This window comes from Lycorma delicatula, chromosome 7, assembly GCF_047948215.1.
Source record: "Lycorma delicatula isolate Av1 chromosome 7, ASM4794821v1, whole genome shotgun sequence".
In the NCBI taxonomy this organism is placed as follows: Eukaryota; Metazoa; Arthropoda; class Insecta; order Hemiptera; family Fulgoridae; genus Lycorma; species Lycorma delicatula.
Genome location: NC_134461.1, coordinates 14,833,923 through 14,840,418, shown reverse-complemented (window position 1 = coordinate 14,840,418; position 6,496 = coordinate 14,833,923).

The window sequence follows — 6,496 nt, the reverse complement described above, 5'->3', positions numbered from 1 at the left end:
TATGTGTGTGTCTTTCGGTGTGTTTCTGTTCCTCTCTCATTCGCTCTCTCTTTCGCTCTATCTCTCTCTCTCTGTGTGTGTGTGTGTGTGACTGTCTGTTTCTCTCCCTCTCACTCTGTGTGTGTGTGTATGTCTGTCTTTCTGTTTCTCTGTCTCTCTGTGTGTGTGTGTGTTACTGTCTGTGTCTAAATCTATCTCTCACTCTCTCTCTTTCTCTCCTCTGTGTGCGTGTCTGTCTTCCTTTCTGTTTCTGTCTCATTCTCTCTCTCTCTCTCTCTCTCACACAGAGAGAGAGAGCGAGTATGAGTTTGTGAGAAAGAAAGAGAAACAAACACACACACACAGAGTAAAACAGACAGTTACACACACACACACACACACACACACACACACACACACAGATAGTGAAAGAGAGAGAGAGTGAGGGAGAGGGAGAGCAGGAATGAGAGAGAAACAGACAGATAGACACACACACACACACAGAGAGAGAGAAAGAAAATGAGAGAGAAACAGACAGAAAGTCACACACACACACAGTACACTCAGATGCAGAGAGAGTGAATGAGAGAGAAACAGGAAGAACTACAGTCACAAACACTGAGGAGAGAAAGAGAGAGAGTGAGAGATAGATTTAGAAACAGTCAGTCACACAAACACACACACACACACACAGAGTGAGAGGGAGAGAATCAGACAGTCACACACAGAGAGAGAGAGAGAGAGGAAGTGAGAGAGAAACAGAAGGACAATCACACACATAGAGAGAGAGAGAGGGAGAGTGAGTGAGAAACAGACAGACAGACACACACATAGAGAGAGAGAGATAGAGAGAGAAACAGTCAGGAACACAGACACACACACAGAGGAGAGAAAGAGAGAGTGTGAGAGATAGATTTAGAAACAGACAGACAGACACACACACACAGTGAAAGAGAAACATAAAGACACACACACAGAGGGAGGCAGAAAGAAACAGAGTCACACAGAGAGAGAGAGAGTTTGAGAGAACGAATGACAAGCAGACACACACACACACAGAGAGAGAGAGAGAGTGAGTAAGAGTTTGTGAGAAAGAAAGAGAAACAAACACACACACACACACACACACACACACAGAGACAGAGAGAGAGTGTGGGTGAGAGAGAATGAGAGAGAAACAGACAGACAGTCACACACACACACAGACACTCAGAAGCAGAGAGAAAGAATGAAGCAGAGAGAAACAGGCAGAACTACAGTCACACACACACACAGAGAAAGAGAAACAGAAAGACAGACACACACACACACACACAGAGGGAGAGGGAGAGAAACAGACAGTCACTCACACACACACAGAGAGAGAGAGAGAGAGAGAGAGAGAGAGAGATAGAAAGAGATAGACAGACCACAACACCATACAACACCACACACAGACACTCACACATAGAGTGAGAGAGTGATAGAGATAGGGACCTAAACACACGGAAAGACACACACAGAGAGAGACACATACAGAGAGAGAGAGAATGAGAGAGAAACGGACAGAAAGTCACACATACACACACACACACACACACACAGACACACTCAGAAGCAGAGAGGGTGAATGAGACAGAAACAGGCGGAATGACAATCACAAGCACTGAGGGGAGAAAGAGAGAGGGTTACAGATAGATTTAGAAACAGACACAGACACACACACACACACACACAGAGAAAGAGAAACATAAAGACACACACACAGAGGGAGAGAGAGAGAAACAGATAGTCACACAGAGAGAGAAAGAGTGAGAGAGAAAGAATGACTGGGAGACACACACACACACACAGAGAGAGAGAGTGAGTTAGAGTTTGTCAGAAAGAAAGAGAATTAAACAATCACACACAGCGCAACAGACAGTTACACACTCACACACACACACACAGAGAGAGGGAGAGAGAGAGGCAGAGGGAGAGAGTGAATGTGAAAGAAACAGACAGATAGACACACACACACACACACACACATACACAGAGAGAGAGATAGAGTGAGAGAAAGAATGACAGAAAGAAACTCACACACACACACACACACACAGAGGGTGAGAGGGAGAAACAGACAAACACACAACACACACTCACAGACACACACACACTCACAGACACACACACACTCACAGACACACACACACATAGAGTGAGAGAGAGAGTGAATGAGAGAGGAACAGAAACAGAAATAAAAAGACACACACAAACTCACCTACACACACAGAGAGAGAGAAGGAAAGAGGGAGGGTGTGTGAGAAAGAAATAGAACACATACACACACAAACAGAGAAACACATAGAAACACACACACACACACTGAGAAAGAGAGAGAATGAATGAGAGAGAAACAGAAAAATACACACACACACACAGAGAGAGATAGAGTGAGAAACAGAAACAGACAGACAGACAGACAAACACACACACACATACACAGAGAGAGAGAGAGAGAGAGAGAGAGAGAGAGAGCGAGAGTGTGAGAAAAGATAAACAAATACACACAGAGAGAGAGAATTAGACAGACACACACACACACGCAGAGAGGGAGAGAGGGTGAGAGAGAGAGAATAAGAGAGAAACAGACAGACTAAGACACACACACACACACACATACACAGAGAGAGAGAGAGACGGAAAGAGAATGAGACATTAACAGACAGACACACACACACACACACACACAAACCGAGAGTGAGAGATAGATTTAGAAACAGACAGACAGACACACACATACACACACAGAGAAAGAGAAACATAAAGACACACACACAGAGGGAGAGAGAGAGAGAAAGAATGACAGGCAGACACACACACCCACACAGAGAGAGAGAGAGAGAGAGTGAGAGTTTGTGAGAAAGGAAGAGAAACAATTACACACACACAGAGAACAGGCAGTTACACACACACACACACAGAGAGAGAGAGAGAGAGAGAATGAGAGAGAAACAGACAGAAAGTCACACACACACACACACACACAGTCACATTCAGAAGCAGAGAGAGTGAATGAGAGAGGAACAGGCAGAACTACAGTCACAAACGCTGAGGAGAGAAAGAGAGAGAGTGAGAGATAGATTTAGAAACAGACAGTCAAACACACACAGAGAAGGAAAGAGAAACAGAAAGACAGACACACACACATACACAGAGGGAGAGGGAGAGAAACAGACAGTCACACACACACACACAGAGAGAGAGAGAGATAGAGAGAAAGAATGACAGGCGCACACACAACACACACACAGAGAAAGAAAAACTGACAGAAAGTCACACACACACACACAAACACACACACACACACACACATAGACAGAGAGACTGACAGAGAATGAGAGATTAACACGCACACACACAAACAGAGAAAGAGAGAGAGATATAGAAATAGAAAGAGAGACACACACACACACATGGAAAGAGAGCGAGAGAATGAGAAACAGATAGAAAGACACACACAAACAGACCCACACACACACATACAGAGAGAGAGAGTGTGTGAGAAAGAAACAGAAACAAACTGGATTAGTTCATATTACATCGGCTTTCAAATTCAAAATTGATACAGTAAACACAGTGAGATGGCAACATTAAGTGGAGAATTTGATACTGATAGGTGAATGTATGTTGGCAATGGTTCATATTATATAGGCTCTCAAATTCAAAATGGATATAGTAAACACGGTGAGAGGGCAACAAATAAGTTCAGAATTTGATACTTATAAGTGAATGTTTGTTGACATTGGTTCATATTTTACAGGCGAAAGTCTGTATAATATATTAACCAATTCAAACTCAAAATGGATAATATATGATAAGTGAATGTTTTTTGGCATAGGTTCACATTATACAGGCTTTCAAATTCAAAATGGATATAGTAAACACAGTGAAAGGGGAACATTACGTGCAGAATTTAATACTGATAGGTGAATGTATGTTGGCATTGGTTCATATTATATCGGCTTTCAAATTCAAAATGGATATAGTAAACACAGTGAGAGGGCTACATATAGTGCAGAATTAGATACTGATAGGTGATTGCATGTTGACATTGGTTCACATTATATAAGCTTTCAAATTCATATTGGATGTAGTAATCACATTAAAAACAAATAATCTATTCAAATTTAACATCTTTAATTTTTTAATAAGGATATGATTTCATTAGAAACGCTTCTGTTTCCAGCATCATATTCACCCAAAAGATTGTACAATCTAACTACCAATTTGTTTGGATATTCCCAATATTAATAGACTTCAGAATAGCGGCCGCCTATAAGACGGTGTCCAGGGAGGCGTTTGAGGTGATTGCTAGATTCCTCTCTCTAGACTTGATGATAATGCGGCGTAGCAGAACTGGGGAACTGTGAACACTCCCATTAGAGGAAGGAAGCATTCTGATGAAGAACTAGAAGAAGAGAACGCACAACCATGGCAAGAGCGGTGAGATCGGGCCACGAAGTGTAGGTGGACCCACCGCCTTATTGTTGACATCAGGGGGGTTTGCTGGAGGACCCAAGGTGCGCAGTTTTGAGTTAACGCAATTCTTGGGTCATGGGGGATTCGGGTCTTATTTGTATAGATTCAGGCTCGATAAATCTGAAAATTCTCTGAAGAGGGAGGTGGAAGAGACCCCCTCAACATGTTTTCTTTTTGTGTCTGCGATTCACTGTAGAGCGTATAGAGATGCTCGGCAACCTGTGACGTGAGCATATGTTTCGCCCTGAAGATATCCTATGAGTCCTATTATAAGGCGAGGCACAGTGGAAGACTGTGGAAAGATTCGTGAGAATGGTCATGAGGAAGCTCCAATTATATGAGGAGTCCAGCAGAGGAGAATGGCGCGGGGGCAGACTGGTGCTTGGATGAGTGCCTAGCGGGCAGGGGGCCCGCTAGGGACTCATACCCACACGTACCCCCTGTACGTGTGGGTATGCCTGGGTGCGATGAGGCCGTAGACACATACTATATAGTATGTGTCTACGGCCATAGTATGTGTCTATATATATATATATATATATATATATATAAATAGACTGGACTGTAATTAAATTGTGCATGCAGTAGTCCGATACCGCTAAAGATGTAGATGGTGTTTTTATATGATGAAACATATCTATCTGTTCTTTTTGGAGGAAAAAACTTTCTAATCACTTCATTATATTTAAAAGATTTATTCGTTTTTATGGTGGCAACATCGTCAAGTGTGCACCAGTATGATTTAACATACCTTTTGAAGTTTGGATATCAGATGTATGAACTTTTTGTAGATCTTGATTTTTAAAAACTAATAACTGTAAAAGACCTGGTGTAGCTAAATAGATTATATCAACTAAATAAATATTAAATATCTGCTCGCGACAAAATCATCCATAAAAATGGGTGTAATTTATTTAAAATTTAAAGTTGAAGCGGAAGAGAATTTTAAGCCTAATACAGTCGCATATTGTTTATTAATTTACAATAATATAGTTAGTTTATATACTCTCTCCCTTGATGAGCACTGTGATAAAGCAACAGTAATAGGTTAAAGGTGGCAGATAATTTAATAATTTTTTTTTTTTCAATTTTTAATGATATAAAGCTAATGATTGATATTAAATAGAGATCAATATCTATCAATAGAGATATTATAATATCTATCTAAACCAATACTAACAAATAATTATTATTTGATTTAAAGAATAATTGACAGCTGACATCATGTTATAAGAGACAGGATTCCCCATGACGTCATCAACAGTCTATAGTAAATGTTCATTAAATAACAAACTATAACGAATAAGATAGGACCTCATGTAGCATCTAAAGCATATGTTTTACTATGAATTTTTCACTAAATTAAGTATTTCAAAATGTAAATTTACGTGATCACACATTCATCATTGAAAATAGCTGTTCATTAATGTAGTCGTGAAACACACGTGAGGTTTAAACTTCAGTAGCTTTGTTGGTTCTTTGTTCTAATTTTGGACTCATCTCAAACCCATGTATCCTATGTATTTTGAAGTAAATGAACTCTTTCAGTGTGAAAATTTAACTACAAAGAGGGGGTAATCTTGGAAAACATAGCGTGAGTGAGGTTCTGCCTCAACTTGGACTAAAGGGGTTAAAGTCAAAGTGAAGATTAAACCTCATGTTTTCATACTAGTATTCTGTCTGTCTGTCTGTCTGTCTCTCTCTCTCTCTCTCTCTCTCGCTCTCTCAATCTCTCTGTGTGTGTCTGCGCGCGCGCACTATAATAGTAATAAATTTTAATAAGTAATATAAAATATATACTAAGATAATTTTAGTATTTCATAAGGACATAAATAAGGAAATGTCTAACACTTAGTTTATAAGATACTTCTATTATGAGGAAATACTGTGTTCCCACTGGGATCTACCTTGAGTAATTAAAGATCAGTAGGCAGAGTTTGTTAAATTACACACTTTAGAAATTTTTTTTTTGATAACAACTTAGTAACTGTTGCTTTAAAAAATATAATCGTTT